Consider the following 23,339-nt stretch of genomic DNA (forward strand, 5'->3'; position numbering starts at 1 on the left):
GGCTCACGGGCCCAGCCGCTCCGCGGCATGTGGGATCTTCCCAGACCGGGGCGCGAACCCGGTTCCCCTGCATCGGCAGGCGGACGCGCAACCACTGCGCCACCAGGGAAGCCCTGTAATTTTTTAATAATATCCTTTAAAATTTTTTTGTCAATATACAGCTCGTTGATCCAACACCATTTTTTCTCAAGGATTCAAAATACCATATTTTCTTTTTCAATTTTATCTAAAATTTACCATTAAAGATCACTACAAAAAATGAATAAATACTAATATTTTGTTTGAAGATGTGTAAGAAATAAAACTATATCAAAAATTAGGGGCTTCCCTGGTGGCACAGTGGTTGAGAGTCCGCCTGCCGATGCAGGGGACGCGGGTTCGTGCCCCGGTCCGGGAAGATCCCACATGCCGCGGAGCGGCTGGGCCCATGAGCCATGGCCGCTGAGCCTGCGCGTCCGGAGCCTGTGCTCCGCAACGGGAGAGGCCACAACAGTGAGAGGCCCGCGTACCGGAAAAAAAAAAAAAAAAAAAAAATCATTGGCCAAGGTTCCAGGGACAAACAAAGGCACAGAGAGGTAAGCATTTGCAGAGGGAGCTCAGTAGAACCTGACACCCTGGTTGGAATCCTGAAATGCTTCACCCTTGAGGTAAGGAAGATCCATAAACAAACAGAATTCTTTCTGGAAGAAGAGAAACTTACCCTAGCCGTCAAATTATTTACTACAAAGAATTGTGCAAACCCAGTATCTAACACACAATAAAAAATTCCAGGCATATAAGAAGATAATATAGCATGAATGAAAAGTAAGGGAAGAAACTGACCATAGAAACAGAAAACCAGGGGTCCAGTTATTGGAATTCTTTAAATAAACTGTAGTATATCTGCTTGCTATGTTCAAAGAGTTAAAAGGCAAGACAGAGAAACAGATGCTATAAAGAAATGGGTGCTATAAAAGAGAAACAGATGTGATAAAAGAGAATCAAGTGAAATTCTAATCCTGAAATATATAATAAGCAAAATTAAGAACTCAAAAAATGACTGTAATGGAGAGATACAGATAGAAAAATAATTAATTGGGAATACTGTCCAGAGGAAAATATAAAGAATGAATAATTAATAGAAAAATTATAGGGAATTAACTAAATAAATGTAGTAATACAATATACTAATGGTTTGGGAAATTAAATACCATCATGATGTTAATTATTTCCAAGCAGATCCTTAGATTCAATGTTATCCCGATAAAAATCTCATGGAAAAAATTTTCATATGTATGTGTATAGAATTGAAAAGGTCAATTCTAATTTTTGTACACAATTTCACAAAACCAAGAATAGCCAATGTTATTGAGAGCAAATGAGAATAAGTAGGTCCACCTGATATAAAGATGTATTGTGAGACTTTAGTAATTTTAAAAGTGTCATTAGCACAAGAATAATCATGTAAATAAAGGAAATATAAAGATTCGAAAAATATATTTACTTTTTGTTTGTTATTATTTATTGAAATATGATTGACAAAAGATTGTATATATACTTAGATTGTACATGTGATTTTTTTAAGGTGTAAAAATGTGATGATTTAATAGACATATACATTATGAAATGATTACCATTATGATTTAATAAGTTACTAATATATCTATCACCTCACATAATTACCTTTTTTGTGTGGTGAGAACACTTAAGATCCACTTTCTTAGCAAATTTCAAGTACACAATACAGTATTAACTATAATCACTATGCTGTACATTAGGTCCCAGAATTTGTTTATTTAATAACTGAAAGTTTATGCCCTTTGACCAGCAACCAGAAATACATTTACATAAAATAATGTGGACTTGTTGCAAAGATGGAGCACTGGCATGTATGTTAATTACAACTACCTCCTCAGCCATTCTGAAGTGTGGAAAAAGTCCCACAGATTTTTCTGTTGCCTGAACACAACCTCTGTCTGTATTATTAAAAGGTTAGTTTAGCACTTCTAATTTTTTAAATCAGGCTTTGGACTCTGGGAATGGAATTCCTGGGTTAAGAACCTGGCTCTGCTGCTTATTGGCTATGCCTGGCTTGCAGTATCGGTATTCCGATCAGATCTTCCTAGATCTCTATTACCATTTTCTGTCTCTCCCTCTCCCCCTTGAGCACACACTTCAGTATGCTTTCTTGTTCTAACAGTCAGACTGCAACTCTTAAGCAACTTGAGCCTGCTTTGCCCATATCCATAGAGACTCAGAGATTACTGGGAATTTGTAGCCCCCAGGGTCCCAAATGAATGACTAGAGAGAATGGAGGAATCAAGCTGAAATGTCTTTCTGTGGGACTTTGCCTGAGATCTCACCCTTACTCGGTGTTCTCCCTTTCCTGTCCTGTTTCTTCTGCACATTTTCTGATTGATTCTCCCTGTGACCACTTAGAAACCCTGGCACAGGAATCTTCATCCTGGAGCCTGTTTCTGGAGAGCACAACTGAAGACGTGGTGTAATATGAAACTAGTTGTGTAAATTCCTCAGTTTCTTCCACTGCAAAAATGTATTAAAAAACACCCTTCTCATAAAGTTGCTATGGCAATTAAAACAATTAGCACAGAGCTGGGTGTGTGCATACACATATGTATATATATTCTGATTTAGCTTCCTCTCATGAAATGTTGTACCATTTCTGTTTCATTAAGTAGTTATATTAACTTTTTGTTTATTTTATTGTATTGGGTGACTGCTTTCAGGGAAGAAAGTATACTATTGTGCTATTTTTTACAAAGATATCTAATCAGTTGCAATAGGAATTGATTTTACAACACTGTTATCTTTATTGATTATAAAGACATACTTATAAAACAGGGACATAATTAATTGTTTTGTATTTTCCTTCATTTAAAAATTGTCTAAAGATGTAAATCCAGGAAATGAATACATAAAAGTACAAAAAATCCCAGTATATTTTTGAAAGTACAATATGGCTCCTTTTTTTTTAAATCAAACGGCCCTAATTCAAATTTTGTGAAGTGTTGCATGAGCCTCTCGCTACATGATTCCCGTTAAAGTCAATGATCCCCACTGACTGTAATGGGGATCATACAGTTCCACCCCCAGGAAACCCTTTGCACATTTACTTATGTCTATAAAACTGCTTAGGCAACTTAGGTATTATTTTGTTTCAATAAGAGAAAAAAAATTGGTATTTTAAAAAGGCTTAATTTTCACCAAAAAAGCAGAGTCTAAAGCAGTTGAATAACGTTTCAAAGAAAGAATGCCCCACATAATTGGATGTTGTGACTAAGTTTTGGCACCACTTAATTTCATCTCATGCAAGAAAATAAAGAAGTGTAGTTTAATGACATGAACATTTAAATAAGAATACAGCATCTAATATCAACACCTGGTCAGGTGATTCCTGATTGACAGTACTGGAAATTTTATTATTTCCACTACTTCTCTATTTCCTTTGCAAATAAGAGGGATCATAGAACAATGACCATTTTTTTTTTTCTGGAAAATTTAAAGGAGCAAAAGAGAAATACTAAATCATGTGTTTAAAATTTATGAAACACAAATTTGGTAATTTTCAATCTTATTTATCATCTCTGTCTTACAAACAAACACACATTCTCAAACACACATACACACACACACTGAGCATGAAGATGCATGAACACTTTTCATTTCTAAGTGGAAACAGTATATCCTGAAGGTGAGCTCTACCTTCTGTAGAGCTAGACTGCTCAAATGGAAACCTATCCCTTAATAGCTAAGTCAACTTCGATAATAACAAACCTCACAGTTTTCCTAGTCTATAAAATGGGGATAACAATAGGATTTATATTGTAGGGTTATTGTATGAAAATATATGTTAATATGCGAAAAGCACTTAGAACAGTGCCTAGTATGTTAAAAGATCTCTACATATAAGCTAATAATTTGAACTACCCATATCCATATTTCAACTAGGTGATTTACATTATGTACACTTTGCCTAAGAAGAATGGGAAGGAAGTGAAAATATGTGTTAATCCTAGGTATAAGACACTGTGCTTGGTACTATACCATGCATTCTGTAAGTAAGCAGCAAAGCTGTATTAATACCTTTATTTTGACAGATAAGGAAACAAGTTCACAGTGCTTAAGTAACCTTAAAAGGTCATGAACCTACTGATTGGTGGATCTGTGAGTCAAACTTAGATTTTCTGGAAATGTATCAATTCATTCCTAAGTGATTTTCATATGCTAGATATGTGCTATATAATATCCCTGAACAAAACAGACAAGGCCCCTTCTCTGATGCGTCACATGTTCTAGCAAGGAGAGAGAGAAAATAAACATGGTAATAAATACAAGATAATTTCAACAATGATAATTATCTAAAGAAAACAAAATGAGATCATTTAAGAAGTTGTAACTTGAGAAAGGAGGCTTACAATAAATAGAGGTAACAGGAGAAACACTCAAGAGAGTTAACATATGAGTTAAGAAATTAGGGTTGCTGGAGGTGGTTAGATTTCAAAGCAGACAGAACTACAAGAGTAAAGGGCTTGATAAGAGAAAGAGAGAGATTAAAGATGCTAGCTTGAGCACTTGATTAGTACTGGTAAGGATTACTGGGAAGAGAGAGGAACCAGTTGGGAATCAAGTACAATAATTTGATCTTGGACAAGTTAAGTGTATATTATCTTAACAGATATTCCTGTGGAAATAAGTCAGCAATTGAAATATAGGTGTAGAGCTTAGGAGCAAAATCATCTTCGTATGTATGATGTGAATTTTGTTGACGGCACTGAATGAAAGGATCTGGAGAAGAAAGCACAGAAAAGAAGGAGGCACAGGCACAAGGCTTGGGGTAGTCAAAATTATAAGCTTAAACAGAAAAAATATTCAGTAAAAGCAATAAAAAAGGGACAGCCTGGTCTAGACAGAAAACAGATTGTATTGTCACAGAAGTCAAATGAAACAAGTTTTTCAAAGACATGTGAAAGATTACTTCAATGAGAAGCTATTAAACAGGAAAGCAGCAAGAGCATAGAGGATAGTTTGCAACACAGATTTCAGGGATTGATGTGGAGTGATGTGTTAAGAGGTATGGTTGCTCCGGATTAAGGGGAGACTTTGGGGTAGGGGATTAGAGGGAGCTGGTTGGGACAACTGTTTCAGTGGGTCATCTGGAACAAAAGCAGAAACCTGGTTGGTAGCAAATGAAGAGGCTATATAGAAAATGTAAGAACACCTTAAGAAATAATAGACCACGTTGTTAGCTAATGAAAACGAACAAGTAGAAAGAGTTAATTTGATGATGTAGAAAAGAGAGAAAACTTGTCAGAGCAAAATGCTAAAGTGATTAGACTATATTAAATCTAGGGCACAAAGAGGAGTTAGGCTTAGACAAATGCAGAAATGTGTTCTTCATTTTAGGAAGAGGAAAAGGAGAAGGTTTAATTGCTGCTGCAGGTGGGTTGGTAAATTTGAATATGGAGGATTATGGAATTCTCACTTGATTACATCCCTGTTCTGAAACTAGGATAGAGTAAAGCCTTCAGCTTCCTTTGGTGGGTTAGATGGTTAAAGAGGGAAGAGAGGATGCAAAATGGTTGTTTTGGAAAGTGCAAAAGTAAACATACTCACTAACGTGAAGGAAGATTCCTGTAAAACATTGAGTGTATAAGCCAAATCAGAGGACACATAACCAGAATTACATGAATCAGAGATCAAAATTTGCTAATAATTTCAAGTAATTAGTCATTTAAGAGGGGCTGAAGAATTAGTGAGAGAGCTAGGATGTTGAGGACAGCTATGTTGGTCCTATATTCCTGTACCAGACATGCACTCTCTGGCCCAGAATAATAAATGAAGTCTCTAATGAGGTCTGCATGTCACCTCACACAGCAGGCAGAATTTATGTAATGGAACATATCTGTTTTATATTATAGACAATTGCATAGCTTACATGACTTTATCCAGTGAGCCATGTCTCAGGTTTATTTAGTATAAGATATACTTTAGGCAGGGAACATCCTATAGATATGTCCTTCCTTCTAATAAATACCCTCAATTTACTTTCCTGGAAGTGCAGTTGACAAGGATATTAGCCTAGATGCATGTTCTCTTTTCTTCCCTTGCCTCAAAGGAGTTTCCCCACCTTCCCAAGGAAGCAACACAATACATGCCAACAGTTTTAACACCTTGCTCCTCAGTGCTCATTTGCAGTTTGTGCATTTGCAGATTTTAAATGAGAGAAGTCATCATGCTATTTGTTGCTATTATTTGTTTGTTTTATAAAAGTTGTAATGTTAATAGACTGGAAGTCTTGAAAAGATTTTAAAAATATTGGAATGAGGGATTCTAGAGTAAAAGTACTCAAGAGTAGTGGCCTAGTGGTGCAGTGATTAAAGTTAAATCTTTAGAGATGGTGTAGTTATTAGTGATAGTAAATTTAAGATAACTATGGGAGTGGAATGTGGAAGGAGAATAAAGGAAAATACTATAGGAGGTAAGGAAACCAAAGAATTGAGAATCTGGGTTGAAATAATACACATATGAATATATATATCCATTCATATATATATAGATATATGGATATATATACATTTATATTCAGTTAAAACTTAATCTAAAAGCTATCATACAGAAGTTAAAATAAAATGTGTTTACACTGAAATTTGTGAGATATTTTCTGAGTTTTTTCTGGAAACTATCATAATCAATGTTATTGATTATTCTAAAGCCATAGAGCTTTTAGGGCTGAACCATATTTTCTTTAATGAAATCTACCTTTCAATGTTTATTCATAATGTTCTAATTAATTGTCAAGTGCAATCCATCAAAACAAATTGGGATACAATTTGCACAACGTTGTGTAGAATTTGACCTTCACCAAATTTTACCTCACTAAATCTTCCTCATACTCCTTTGAAAATGCCCTCCTAAGTCAAATGAATTTCTCAGTTGTCTTGTACGTCATGAGGAAATACAACTAGAGGAAGTGAATGATAGATTTACATTTTATATTTAATAGTCAGCCCTCTTCCATTCAACAGCCGACTCACACAGTCCTATAAGTATTAAGAAAAGAATGAACAGTGGAGGTAACACTGTTTGCTCCTCGTAGGACTAGGTTTCCCTCCTTTCAATCCACTAAAAAAAAAAACCTGGATCATGATACGTGTGTAATTCACACATATGGCACACGTGTGTATTTCACACTTCTGACTCTAACCATACCATCAGGAAGAGAGAAGAGACAAGTGTAAGACTACATGGCATAATTGGCAAGATCTTCAAAAAGGAACGAAAGATTCAGTTGAGTTAACAAAAAAATATGCATTAAGTTTCATGACAAATACCTATCAATCTTAAGAACAGCTCAGGTAATTCTAGGAATGCACAAATAAACTAACCAGAATCACGGAGGAGAAAATCCTAGAGTGTGTAAGAAAATGTCTGGGATGGGAATGTTGGAAAGGTGGGTTGAGCCCAGACTTTCAAGGATTATGAAATATAGAGCCATCAAATAGTTTTAAACCAATTTTAACTAGAATCATTGAGCCATAAAGAGGAAAATGTCCACTGAAAGTTGCAGATTGTTGTAACTAGGCAAAACAATGCCCCCTTCTCCCAGATATTATACATATTGTTTCTATAAAACTAGAGAAAATAGAGTAAATAACAGGTAAATTGAATATTCCAAAATGTTTTTTCCCTAATGAAACAATAATGATTGTGGTAAAACTAAGGAACCTGAGAAAAGAAAACAAAACAAAACAGAATTTCAGCATTTCTGTAGGCAGTATATTGGGTGGGGGGCAGAAGTGACTAGCAATTGCAGCAAGGCAAGGTATTAAGTGGATGAGGTAAAGCAAGAGACGAATTTGCTCAAATGCAAAAATAATCCTTCTTCATAGAAAATTGGACAAGTTACGCTTTTTCAATATCCAAAATGGATTACTCTAAAATGGAATGATTTCAGTCTTTGATTGAAATATCAGAAAGAGAAATATTAAAATCCTTAAGTTCAGAAATTGAAGGGGAAAAGTGAACCGGATAATTGATCATCATTTTGACACCAAAGGAAATAGAATTTTAAGGAAATCTTAATTCATTAAAGGACTGAGAATCTGAAAAGTATTGATAAGTGCTCAGGAGAAAATGAACATCTATGAATCAATTCCAATGCTAGCTTAGCAGTAACAGGAAGAATTCAACAGGGCAAGATTTATGACCAGAGTGAGGAAGATCATCGACAGCAGGGCAACGGAAATATAATTTTGCTAGATGGTGTGATAATAAAAATGTAATAAAATGGTCAGAGGCTTAGAGACTCATAAAACATTTTGAAAGTTGAACAATTCGTATTATATTAACCAGACAAGAAAAATATGAATATGATGTAGCTATATTCTAAAGTTTAGGAAAATGCTCTTTGCTAACCCATGCAAAATTGAAGTGATATGCATGGCTAGGACATTACAGTAAATCTACTTGATGTCTCATAGAAATGAAGGCAACATTGTTTCCAAATGGCAGTTGATAAAAACATAGGAAGGTAGTGGCCTACCGTAATATGATATTAAAATTCCTCTAATTCTGAAGTATTATGTTGATCAAAAGAGTAGTGAGCAAATATTTTTTATTTTACTACTAGCAGTAAGTAATTTTAGATTGAGGATAAAATTTAAATTGAGACTCACCATAAGAACACATGTTTACCTAAATGTTTAGATATTTGCGTTCAGTACTAACAGTTGCGGAGAAAGAGTCTGCACGGTGACGCAAACAGAGTGATCTATTTAGCCTTAGCCTCCCAACTATCACACACACACACACACACACACACACACACACACACACACACACACACATTCCATATTCCTCTTATATACTTTATTTCATATTGATATTTACATTTTATGTATTCAAACTGACAGAACATGTCAGTAATTGATATTAAGAATCACAAACTTATAAATCAATTATACGAAAGATAAATAATACAAATGAAAAAGAGACAAAAATCCTAAAAAGTTAGTTCACAGAAGAGGAACCACCAGTTGCTAAAAAGATTTGAAGAGAAGCTAAACCTCGTTAGTGATAAGGGACATGTGCATCGAAATTTCTTTTAAAATCGCATTTTTTACGCATTCTATTGGAAGCAATTAAGAACTCTGATAACAACAATGTTGGAGAAGATATGGATCAATAGGGCTATTTGTTCATTTTGAAGGGGTGGGAAGTATAGAATGCTTTAGAAAATGAATTAGCACTGCTTTTAAGTTGACTAGTCACATTCCCTACTACTCAACAATTGCAGTTCTTGGAATAATCAAGATAAATTTTAGCATATTTGAACCAAAAGAAAAGGAAAATGATATTTATACCATTGTTCTGTTAGTAATAGTTACAATAGAAATAGTAGTTATAATAATAATTATTATTATAATAGAAATAATAACCTGAAGATAATTCAAATGCCCATTGATAGGAAAACTGATAGGACTGAAAACTGATAGGAAAACATTGATAGGACACATAATTTGTGGTCTATTCACATAATAGCATAAAGTTAGGGGTAGTTACACAACAATATGAATTCTAGTAACTTAAAACTGAGTTGCCAAAAAAGAAGTAGAGAAGAAAGAATGTAATATATTATAGAATGTTCAATCAAAACTAAACCATGTATCATTTGGACATACATATATGTGTAATAAAAGTTGAAAAATTTAAATAGGAGGGAAATGATGAAACTAACTAAAAGAAAAACATCTGGGGAGGTACTAGGTTCAGGGTATAGGGAAGAGAATATGGGAAATATAAGAAACAAGTAATTTCATAGTTGTTTGAGAAGTAGGTCCCTGAATGTGGATCATATATAATAAATTTTAAGTTAAGTCATCTATTCACTCTTTAAAATAGCAGAGGGCTGTATAGAGGAAAATAGGATTAACCTAATTCAGTGCATCTGAGGATAAACACAACCATTAGAAGAAATCTTTGATAGTAATTCATGTAATGTATATAATTAGGAGGTAAATATTACAGTGCATACAAGAGTTAAATTTATCACCAATATTTTTATGCTTCTTTAGTTTGTAATAGTTAAATGTATGAACAGGCTTCCAAGGGTCATCTCTTCACTTTTCTGTAAGTCAAGTTTCTCAAACTTTCTTAGCCTCACATTTCATGTGTGGAAAATTAACATAATAAAATCAGTTTGCTTAGTTATTTGGGGCATTAAATGTAACTGTGTGCATGAAAAATAGGACAGAGTATTTTCTCGGTAAATACCATTATTGTATTACAATTCCTGGCAGTGGCCTACATTCCCCTCTACTAATATTATTTAGAGAAGACATTCCATATTAAATCAGATGCTTTGGGTTTGGCAAACAAGCATTGTCTATTCAGTTAGCTCCTCTTTCCAGTGATGTCTTCAGATGAAAATCAGACAGCTCAGTATTTTATAAAATGTGATTGTATAGCATTCAGAGAGCTCTGGCAAATACCATCACTTCCTTTATAATTATGCAATTTATAGGAGTTATTAATATAAAGTAATCTAGCTACAAGTAATTGATATAAAAGATACTCGAAAAATCATTTAAGAAGAAAAAGGAGAAGCAAACTCAGGAAAAATTCCCTGATTAATGAGGGAAAATGTGAGATTTGCTTACAAGGTGCTTGAAGACTTGAGATGGGTTTGGAGGAGTTCCTAAAAAACATTAGCATAGGAAAGATATAGTAAGAAAGCTAATACAATTTTTACACATTTTTTCTAGAAAAAAAATTGGGTTGAGTTAAAAAACAGCTCACTTGAGTTTCTTTTTTCTTTTTTTTTCATTAAAAATATGAGACTTTAATAACTTCTGAAGATAAAAGTGTAATTTTTGAATTTGCAAAATTTTATGAAAATGTTATGAAATTGCAACATTTAATTTAAAAAAGGAAATGAAAATCAACCTAAGTCTGATCAGCAAGTTAGGAACTTCCAGTCATGACCAGTGTGGAAATCAATTATACATGGAGATGAAAATATTTCTTTTTTTTTTTTTCACTTTGTAGGTTTTATTTCATTTAACTTTTTATTATGGACAATTTTAAACATGTGCATAAGAATATGGTGTAATAATCCCCATACACCTAACCCAGCTTCAACAATTAACAACTCATGGTCAATCGTGCTTCACCTCTACCCCCATCCAACCCTCACCTACCCCATATCATTTTGGAGCAAGCATCAAGAGATAATATAATTTACTCCTTAAATTTTCCAATATGTATCTCTAAAAGATAAGTATTTCACAAAAAATAACCACTATAGCATTATCACATCCAAAATAAAATTAAGTCACTTGAGTTTCTTGAACTTCTGGTTCAAGCTTCTATCTACCAGATTTGGCTCATTAAGTGTTTTAGTTATTTTAGGTACATATAGTAGTGCCCAATAACAATGAATTAGTTAAATGAATAAAATAAATAGGAAAGAATTAAATATATCAATAGCTGGAGATAGACTACGGATGTTTTTAAAAATTTTTCTCATCTTATTTTTCTTGATTATTGAAACCACAGTTCATGTAATTTTAGTTTTAATTTTTTTATATCCAATATCATCATAGCCCTCCAAGTTCCTTCCTGTTCATAATTCATATGATTAGTTTTGATCTCTGGCCTCATTACTGAACATTCTGGCATATTTAATCACATTAACAACTTTTTTTAGCCTGTAAACTTTACCTAGGAGATTTTGAAGGATAGCATGAAGTGAAATTCATAGTTTCTCTTTGTAGTAATTTGTGTCTGCTACAAATTCAGGGGCTATATGCTATTTAATTTAGTTTATGTAATTATGTATAACATCATCTTGCTCTGAGAAGTCTCTTTTAGTCCATTTAAATCATAAGTTTTAATTATTTTTCTGCATAACAACTACCTATAACTTTTGCTCTATTAAAAACAAACAGTAAATTGAAAGTTATCATAGGTAAGGTAATGGTTCTAAAAATTAGATGGAAGAAGCTATAAAAATAAGGACTGGTTTGCATAATTAAACTGATTAAACTTTAAAAGCACATCCAAATTTGTTTAAAGTTAATATTTTCCATGTTTTCAGACTTTGCATTACTATCAATTGTTTATTAATAATTTCTTGATTATTTAATAACTCACAGTCCACCTCTTCATTGTATTATATGTGTCCATTATTGGAAAATATTTGCTCATGCCCATATCCTCTAAAATTAACTGGCAAATACCCCATTAATTCATTGTTAAAATGATAATTTGAAGGATAATTCACAACCAAATTAATTTTAGGAAGACAATAATAAAATTATTAGGAATGTTTTCAATTATCAATGTAAACTAAACCAAATTGTATAGTAATATCTGAAAGCCATTTGATAAAATTAATTCTCCTCAACCCATCTTTGAAATAATTATTTCCTAGGCATTTAGTTCACCTAATATTGCTATTTATGACTCAGTCTATACAGTATATTTATTTTACTGCAAACAAAGTGTCTGTTAACACAAACTGGGGTCTGTTAACACAAACTTGTGGGAGAATTAACAGTCAGGTATATTTGGAAAGCACAGAATAACTCAATTATATTTAGGACTTAAATTTATAAAAAGTTTTGGTTTTCATATAACTCCTTTGGAAAGAAGTTTAATCTTAGTTATTATAGCACATGATGAGTATTAATTATTATTGAAAAATTGCTGGGATGATATAAAATGAGTTTAGAATGGAATGAAGTAACTATAACTTTATTAACCCCCTTACTCTTGGAGAAATATGTCTTTCCTATGGGGAAACTCAATCCTTGTAGTCCCTGTGATGTCACCACCCTTGATCCACACCAGGGAAAGATGTATGTCTTAGGTTCTGCTAATCAGAGCTCTTCTTTCACTTTGGTACAAACATATAGACAGGAAGAAAATTTTTAATTATATAATTCAAGAAATTTCTCCTTTCTTTTGCCCCAGGTGTTTTGAGATGGATTTCTATAAGAATTCTAGTTAATATATAGTTTTAAAATCACTATTAAAGTTGTATAATCAATGATTGCTGATTTGATAACATGAATTATTGACCTCATTTGTATATTTCAGTAATAGCTGAAAAGTCCAATTTTTAAAAGGGTTAAGTAATTGATAACGTTACAAAATTCTGTGCTAAAGAAATTTCAAGAGATTCCTTAAAACTAATCTCAGAACTTTTGATATGCTAATAAGTGATAGAACTCAAAGAAAGGGTGTAGTTTGCTGAACTATCCAGGTTTCTTTGAAAACAGAAAAATTTCACCATCCAACTAATGTCTCTCAGGATACTCATGTTCATTAACAGGGATTGGCCAAACTGGGCCAAGCTGCTTGTTTTTGTAAATAAAGTTTTATTGGAACAGTTACACGCATTTCCTTTTTTTGTTGTTTTAATGTATTTTCTGTGCATATTTTTGGGCTACAACAGCCAACTTGCTATGGAAACTGTATGCCCCATGAAACAGGACATATTTACCATCTGGCCATTTACAGAAAAAGTAAATTGCCAAACCCTACTGATATGAAAAGTTTGGGGACAGCATATATGACCTTTTAAAAAAGAATTCAAATTATTGAATGAATCATTTAATCTGAACAAAACTATTAGCATATGTGACCTTTTGGAAGGCTAGAGAGGTATCTGAAAACTATTATTCATCAAATATAGGCCATTTCTATACATACTCCAGTATTTATTTAATATCTATGAATATGAGATATGTTCTTATCTTTTTGGTATTGTTAAGACTAGATAACTGTAGTAAAACAAGAGGCATGGAGTAGTCCAGACTCTTTCTTTTAACTTGAATTCAGTGGGTCTGAAAATTGCTAGATTATTTGCATAAGATCATATGACATATGTGTGCAAAAGTGTATTTATTTATTTTCAGAAATAATTTAAATCTTGCATCTTATTCCATTAAGATGGGACAGATCTGACAGTTAACTCTTGTGTCTTTTTTTTTGTAAGACATAGAAATTCTGAATGTGATGGGTTTTAATAACCAAATCTCTCTATCTGCAGACAAAACTGTAGACAGAATGGTGAAATTCAGCCTCCTTTAAATCTTACTTATTATTTTGATAAAATACTATGAACTACATTACATTTGACTGGGAAGGAGAAATATTATTAAAATATGTTAAGATTGAACACATCCAACCCAAACTCTGATTTCTCACACTGATAAAGTACCTTTCTCTGGCACCAATTTTTACACATAAGTTGGTTTATAAAACATTTTATCCTAAATGCTTTTGAGATCATTTCCTTCAGGAGCTCAGAATAAAGTATTTATTTAGAAGTAAGCAATGATTTTAACATAGCAACTATTTGGAGTTACCCTGCCTTTTAAATTCTGCCTACATATTAATTTGACAACATTTATCAGTGCCCTTCCTTTAGGCACTAAAGTATTTTTCCCTTTTGACCTGCCTTGCAACTCAAGGAAATTATTCTGAAATAATTATCCCAACAGAACTTAGTGATCAGTACATCAGCAGAATTGCATGTCTTGGGAGCAAAATCAGCAAATTAAAAGGGCATTTTATGAAGAACAGGTCATTTAGGCTAGTTCAACTCTTAAACCTGAAAGGAAAACCATAACAGAGAGCTATTTTCCTAATGTCCTTGAGTATACTGGAGCAAAATCTTCTCAAGTCTTTTACACAAAGAGCTCTGTTCATAAGAAATTAGGTCAAACTATTAAACTCACCTCTGTTTGATGTAAAATAAAACTGCTTATTGCAGATCTAACAAAACACTCGGTGTCCTATTAGGTTGCCTTCAAAGAATGTCCTAGATAACCTTAAGGTAATTTAAAGCACAAGCTAACTTCAATCCTTCTTGTCTACTATAGGACTCAAGCACATTACAATATATTTGAAAATGCAATCTTGCCAAAACATAGCCATTTCTTGCTGATTATATGTTTCTTTTCAACTGGTCACCTGTGTTTTAATTTCTCTATGTTTTGCATATTGTAGAGAATGTTAAGATAATTAAAGGTAAAATAAAAGAACTAGGTTAATTAATGTTAAATCGATGAAGCTTTGAAAGGCATACGATATACAAAGCATCAGTGCCTTCTTCTGTGATATAACTTGACTCCTCTTTCCCTTCTCTCTCTCCTCTCTTTATCTCTCAGTGTTTTATAACCGTAGATAACTTCATGTGAAACTATATTTTCCTCTTGCATTTCCTAAAATGATAGAGGGGGAACTTTAACCTCCATTTTATACCAAAATATTTTAAAATACTCCTTTAATTATTAAGGGAAAAATTACTCATAACCCAGATGTACCATCAAACAAAATTACTTACGAACACTTGTATATTGATTCAGTATACTGTACTCTATCTTTCTTTGTCTATAAGACAAAGAAAGATACATTAATCCATCTGGATGTTGCCTATGCTACTCCACAGCAAGGCAGCAAGAAGAGACTCTTACATTTTTTTTTTTTTTTCCACGGTACGCGGGCCTCTCACTGTTGTGGCCTCTCCCATTGCGGAGCACAGGCTCTGGACGTGCAGGCTCAGCAGCCATGGCTCACGGGCCTAGCCGCTCTGCGGCATATTGGATCTTCCCAGACCGGGGCACGAACCCGTGTCCCCTGCATTGGCAGGCGGACTCTCAACCACTGCGCCACCAGGGAAGCCCACTCTTACATATTTTTGAAAATTACATGAAAACTATTAATTGACTGATTTCTATTAAAATATCTTACAACATAGTGCCAGGTAAGTTTGCTGCCTGACATAAGATCCTCAAATGTATTGGCTTAAATGTTATTTTAGTTCAAGATCTGTGTGGTGTTTCTCCTCTTGGTCAAGCTCAGCTGATTCCAGCTAGGTTCACTCATGGGCTCCCTACAGTAGGCAGGTTAGCTAGAGACTGGCTTGCACCAGATGGCCTCATTCACATGTTTTGTATTTGCTGGATTTTGGCTGGGACAATGGAGACTCGGTTCTCGTCATCTCGTAGGCTAGTCTGGACTCTTTCACATTGTAAATGGATTTGAAATATTATGTTTTTTATTTTAAAATTAAAACCAATTGTTATGAATTTAAAAAGGAATTAAAAATAATTCAAATTTGATTCAGATTACAAATATCACACATTATAATGCAAAATACTTTATATATGTATATATATATTTACAAAAACACCTGTTGTTTCATAAAGTACTGGGGTGATATTTACATTTGATTTGGCATTTATTTTACAGGCTTATTGGTACTTAGATTTTTTTTTGAATTTTAAGGGCGAGTCTGCTTAATTAAAGATAAAAATCAGATAAGATTTCAGATGGGATTTTATTTTAATTATATCGATGTTTATTCTATATGAATTTATTTTGGAGATAATATTTCTCCAAATATTGTCCAAATTAAAGATAGAAATGCTAGGTTTTTTCTCATATTTTTCTCTTGTTCTGGCTTGAAATTATTTTTCTACTAGAATTTAGTATTGGGACTTTGGTAAGTCGTACTATGGTTCCAAAGGTTTTATTTTCCTTTTTTAGGAGCTTCATATTCACCTGCTCCATTGACATCTGACTTTACCATGTGACTTGTGCTGTCTCACCCAGAAGGAGGATTAAACTTTACTTTCTACTGTTGCCATGCTTGGTGATGTGATTTGCTTTGATAAAATTTGAGCAAATGGTATTCATCACCTTTTGGCAGAAATTTTAAGAGATCCCTCCTATGATTCTACCATGGCTCATATGTTTCCCTCTGCAAAAAGTTTAGGCATGTCTCAGATAGCATATTCTTCCAGTAGGGTCCTATACTGAAGGACATGTGGAGCAGATTCAAAGAAATCATCAATGAACATGTAAAATAAGACAGAAATAAACATTTTTTGTGTTAGGCCACAAAGATTTTTTAAAAACTATCACATGTTGACTGATAGAGAAATGAGTAATTAGAAGTAGGGTGCTTCCAATGTGAGAAAATCTATGATATGTGACTTTGCCCTGGGAAGAAGCAGCATCTCATGTTAGAGGCATTGTAATTGGATATTAGAGATTTAGCATTTCATACTGCTGTGCAGTGGCAGCACACTTGGTAAATGGTGCCTGTGATAACATATAAAGAAAAAACGTGTATCTAATAAACCTGCGGTTTTAGGTGGAAATAAGGGAAAACAATGTTAGTAGTTGACATTGTTGCTCTTGGCTCTCCTTGACAAAATACTTAAAGAAACCAATGAATTTAGAAAATAATAGGCCAGATGCAAGAAGAAATGTAAAAAAATAAAGTCCAGAAATTCCAGGACTTGCAGAACTTGAAGATGAAATTATTATCATTGTTAACCAAAAACCGAAAGCCCCTGAGTGGCAAGGATAATTCAAGTGCAGCATCATGGCCAAAAACAAAATCAAGGATGTGGCCCAAAACCCCCAGAAAAAAATTCTGATTAAGATGGCATTTAAATACTTTTTTTTAACATCTTTATTGGAGTATAATTGCTTTACAATGGTGTGTTAGTTTCTGCTTTATAACAAAGCAGAATCAGCTATACATATACATATATCCCCATATCTCCTCCCTCTTGTGTCTCCCTCCCACCCTCCCTAGCCCACACCTCTAGGTGGTCACAAAGCACCGAGCTGACCTCCCTGTGCTATGTGGCTGCTTCCCACTAGTTATCTATTTTACATTTGGTAGTATATATATGTCCATGCCACTCTCTCATTTCGTCCCAGCTTACCCTTCCCCCTCCCCATGTCCTCAAGTCCATCCCCTATGTCTGCGTCTTTATTGGATTAAATGGCTCAAAGAAAACACAATAAATGCTGGCTCTCAAACAAAGTCTGATTAAACTCACTATAGATGTAATTAAGCTAAATTTAATAACAGTATGGTTATTGCTATAGGCATGTCAAATTTATTGAAAGCAAATAGATTTTTTTACAGGTTATGAAGGTTTTGAGAGAGGTGTATGGCCAAAAGAACTACCGACCTGGATTAAAAGAGATTGCAATTGTCTGAAATTCAATATAATTTTTGGTTTCCAACCCCCCTCAAGTAGGAAGCCCTTTGGAATACTGAAATATTCCCCACTTAATTATGTATATATGGCCAAGGAGGATAATAGGAAATGAAAGACTTATTGGATAGCACAGCCAAAAGTCATGGCAAAGAACGGGCTAGGTGACATTTCCCAGGAAGCAAAACTGGGGCCTGGCAAAGCTCCAGAGTTGAGACTCATATTTGCCCAGAGAAATTTCAGAAATGCAATTGACTGATTACTGCTCTAAGCTTTCCATTCTTTCCCTTTTTAATAGGAATGTTTATTGCATTTGTCTTGTCCCTGTTCCATCATTGTGTATTTCATGTTTTATTAAGGAGCAGAGAGCAGATAATTTGTTTTCTTGTTATTGTACTTTTTTGTTGTATGTTGGTTGTTTGGATTGCTTCTTGCTATTGTTCATAGGTCTCAATATCAAAAGCAACCAGGCATAACTAGAGAGAAATAGATATTATCATACAATTCTGGACTTTTGGACTGATGTTGTTATTGGATTAGACTGTTGGGTTTTCACCCTTAGGAGAGGGTAAGTATCTTTTCAAACTTAAGGAAGAGAATTGGATCATAGATACTGGTTGATTATATTTTCTTCTCAAGTTTCCTTACATTTCCTGAAGTAGAAATATGCTACATGCCCCAGTGAAGTCTTAGGTTTCCATATTATATGCTTTGGCCAAGGATATATACGTGGAAGCATTTATGTCACTCCTGAGAAATTTAAGTCATTGCTTGGTTCTACCATTGTTTTTCCTTTCTTTCCCAGCTCAAAATATCCCAAATAAAGGCAGCTCCTTTTTTAGCCTGGGCCCTGTGATAAAGGAAACATGAAATAAAACCAAGCCAACATGCAATAAATGAAAAATAAATATAAATATCAATTTTATAAACTATTTGATATTATTTTGATATTTAAAAAATTAGATATCAAATATTTTTGATATTAAAAATATAAGGTGTTAGAGTTGTTTGTGTAGTTGAATAACTCATCTAAGATGATTTATTCAGACTCCTTTTGAGCACAGCCTAAACATTCTTAGAAAATTGAAGTATTAAATTTAAAGAACACATGTCTATGTAGAGAAGAGGATCCATGGGAAGGCTAGCTGCCTAGACAGGCCTACACCCTGCTGAAATCAGGAAGTCTTGGCTCTTTATTTACCAGGCTACAAAACAGCACTTGTCAACACCACAGATCTGTATCACTTTAAGAATGAGAATAATACTAGCCTTTATTTCTTAGGGATTTTAAGGAATAAGAAGTATCTGGAAAAATATAAATTAGTATAAAATAACATTTATTTTATCTGGTTCTTAATTATATATAATATAATATGTTTTATATGACTGGCAGATTGGTGTTCTTATTGATTTATTTAAAACAAAGGAGGTCACATCTGTATAACAATATCGATATTTTAAGGTTTCATATCAATATTTTTAAGGTTTCACCTAGGGCAGATTAATGTTTTATGAATTATTTTAATGCTTTAGGAATATTACAACAGTATTTAAAATGTACAGTACATAGGGATGTCATAATTAATGAACTGCTGTTAAATAGACTAATTTTGTTGAGGCCAATTTGACCATTGTTAAATAGCCAATTACTGGGAGTTAGAGCTGTAATAATCAAATAGTCTTTGCTATTAATTAGAGTTTGAGACTTCTATTTCTTTAGCTGTGATTCATCATTTTCATACTTACAAAGAATTAGCCTAAGTGGACTTAAACATCTAATAGATAGCAAGACATTTAAATGGCAGAAACAGATTTCTAGATACCTTCTCACACCTCATCCCCAGTAAACCTCTTCTTTCTCCATTCTCCCCAACTCAGTAAAGCCACTCGCAACTCCTATGCTACTAGATGCACAAGATAAACCCAGGGAACCATCCTTGAATCCTCTTTGTTCTTCTCTTGACATCTAGACTCTAGCAAGTCTTATTGTCTGTCTTGCCAAAATATATTCTGAGGCCAACCACTTCTCTCCATCTTCACAAATAATTCCTTAGTCCAAACCATTGTCTCTCAGCTGAAGTACTGAAAACCACCCTAAAAGTAACTTTATTAAAAATAGTAAAGCACATCATGTTATCCTCTATCTTAACATCTTCCACTATCTTCCCTGCATACTTAAAATATAAATATAAATTTTTATCAGGTCCCTAAAGGCCTGTGCAGTCTGGCTCCTGTGGCCTTTGTGAACCAAGGTCCCATAGCTCTCCCCTTACTCATGGCACTGTCCACGTCACTCTGACCAAGCTCCTGCCTCCTTCAAGGCCTTTCCTGGGCTCGAGAACTCTGGCTCTAACTGGTCACATAACTGACTTTACCTCATTATTTAGGCTTTAGATCATAGACTGCCTTAAAAAGTGCCTTTTCAGACCAAGCTAGAGAATCATAGGCCCCAGATACTTACTGTATAACATATTACGTTATTTATTTTCTTACTGCACTTCCAGTAACTTAAATTATGTTATCTAATTATTGGTTTACTGTTCAATAAAAAAGTAGAGAGAGATCTTGTCTGCTGTAATTCTCCTTATAATTCAGTTCTTAGAATAGTGCTTGCCAAATATGAAAAAAAATTCAATGCATCTGTTGAATGATAAATTAATGAATATTCCTTTTCCTTTGGGGAAACAAGTGGCTAAATTTCTGCTAAATCACTTTCTTTAGTGGTTTACCATGCAAAAGCATCCAAGTCCAAAGACATTTGTGTAAACGTTTTTTATGTAAGAAGACAGAAAGAATGATCTCTGGAAAACTCTGCTTAGAACTGAGAGATTAATTTTAGTTTAAAAATACAGTATGTAAAACATTATTCATTTCATCAGAAACTTCACATTCATATTTTCAATTACTTTTCAATAAGTGAGCAATACTTCATCAATCATTACTAATAGCTTTCTAATCAATACAGTATAATTTTCCCCATAGTAATCTTAGATGCCAAAAGATTACTGTATGCATATGAACTAGCAGTATCCTATATTAGTTTTAGACCATTTCCCAACTATATTCCTGTCTTCTAAATGGAGAAAAGCATAGGAAAGAGACATTTGTGTATGTGAAGGCTTTTAAATGCATGATCAAAGGTCTAATCTAATTTCAAAATAACCATATTTTAATAATATTTTGTTGTCCTAGCTGGTCCCATAAAGTCATATCTAAATATATCAAGAAACAAAAACTTTATGAAAATGAACTGATAAGAATGATTTGTAGGGCTTCCCTGGTGGCGCAGTGGTTGCGCGTCCGCCTGCCGATACAGCGGAACCGGGTTCGCGCCCCGGTCTGGGAGGATCCCACATGCCGCGGAGCGGCTGGGCCCGTGAGCCATGGCCGCTGAGCCTGCGCGTCCGGAGCCTGTGCTCCGCAACGGGAGAGGCCACAGCAGAGGGAGGCCTGCATACCACAAAAAAAAAAAAAAAAAAAAGAATGGTTTGTAGCATTTCCTTTAATACTACAGCTAAGGAGATAACAATAGGGAAACTGACTTAGACACTAATAAAATAAAGAATTGAAATACTGTGTAAATATTTTGAAATAAATGCTGTTTAATACCTGAAATGCTTTAATCTCAAATATAATGTTTAATTAAATTTTAATGTTTAATGGTTACTGTTCAGAAATACTAAATACTCAATGAGATATTATAGTTTGACATAGTATATTGAAATTGTATTTGGTTATGAAACTGCTTCTTCAGCTACCAATTGTTGGTGACCTTGGGAAAGTCACACAATATTTCTAAATTTAATTTTCTTCTTTGTAAAATAGGAGTATGGAGATTTCTTACAGCTATCTTCATGCCTAGCATTATTTTTATCTCTGTGACCTCTTCCTCTGCATTATTTATTTTTGACCTTCATGTAATGAATTTTTCTTTTGGCACTGACAATTGTGCTCTGACTATCTGTGCTGTACATTTAATCTGAGGTCTGAATTTTTATTTTGTCTACATTCCTTGCATATATATCCACTTCATTTTCATCACAGCTTGCATGTCCTGCATTTTCTATTGAGACAAAATTAAAATCTTCCTCTTTCCTTTAGAAAATATTTCTCATGGATATAATAATATTAATGCAAAAATAACAACTGCTGAACCTTCATTTTGCTAAGCTTTAGGCTGTTTGGTGTAAACACACACCCATGTACACACATTATTTTCCTACCACCGTAAGTAACATTTGTATTATTATTCAAGTTGTATACATGACAAAAGTGAGGCTTATAATGACGAAGTAATTTCTTGTCCAAAGTTATACACTTGCTAAATGCTAAAGCCAAGATATAAATGGCGGTTTCTCTGATTCTAAAACTCATGTGATTATGCATTAAACTCCACATCTGCCAACTTTGTATTGTACCCTTTTTTCCTGAATTTTTAGAGCAGTGATCTTCTTCTACTTGACATATTTTATATAATGTATCCATATATTTTAAATGAAATACTTATTTTGGAAGAAGAAACATCCTCAAGATTAGTGTTTGCCAACTGTCAGAGTGTGTGTGTTTCCACATCATCTATCTATCAGCTATCAGCTCTTAAGTTGAAAGGACAGCATTTAATCATTAGTCAAATAATGAAATTTCTGGTGTCAAACAGGTATTCATAAAGGATCATTCTGCTTAACCGAGGCAGGATATTCTCCTCCAGTTATCTATTCTCCTGAATATAAAGTAATTATTTTCTGATTGATTTGAAAAATATTTTATACATATCTTACTAGAAATAGTTTTTTTAAAAAATTACATTTCCTGACAGCATTCCTTTGAGCCCTCCTTCTGCCTTTGCCACAGCTGATTGGTTTATTTCTAATCCAGTCTGAAATATGCCAGCCCATTCCACAAAAGCTCACTTTTATTTTTATTTTATTTTATTTTTTTTAACATCTTTATTGGAGTATAACTGCTTTACAATGGTGTGTTAGTTTCTGCTTTATAACAAAGTGAATCAGTTATACATATACATATATCCCCATATCTCTTGCCTCTTGCGTCTCCCATTACCTGGGCTGAACTGAGTTTTGGAGAGACAAAACCTCCTTCGGATGTTTAAAAGTTCTGATGTAGCAAGGAGAAAATTAAACTTCCTTTCCTTCTGGCTTCTGAATAATTGCAGAAGACTTTTTTTTCTCACTGATGCAGCCCTAAGCTGCTGATACTGGGGCACAAAGCAATTCTAAGTTTGCTTTCTTTTTTTTTTTTTTTTTTTTTTTTGTGGTATGCAGGCCTCCCTCTGCTGTGGCCTCTCCC

The sequence above is a fragment of the Physeter macrocephalus genome, chromosome 7, assembly GCF_002837175.3.
Source record: "Physeter macrocephalus isolate SW-GA chromosome 7, ASM283717v5, whole genome shotgun sequence".
Taxonomy (NCBI): Eukaryota; Metazoa; Chordata; class Mammalia; order Artiodactyla; family Physeteridae; genus Physeter; species Physeter macrocephalus.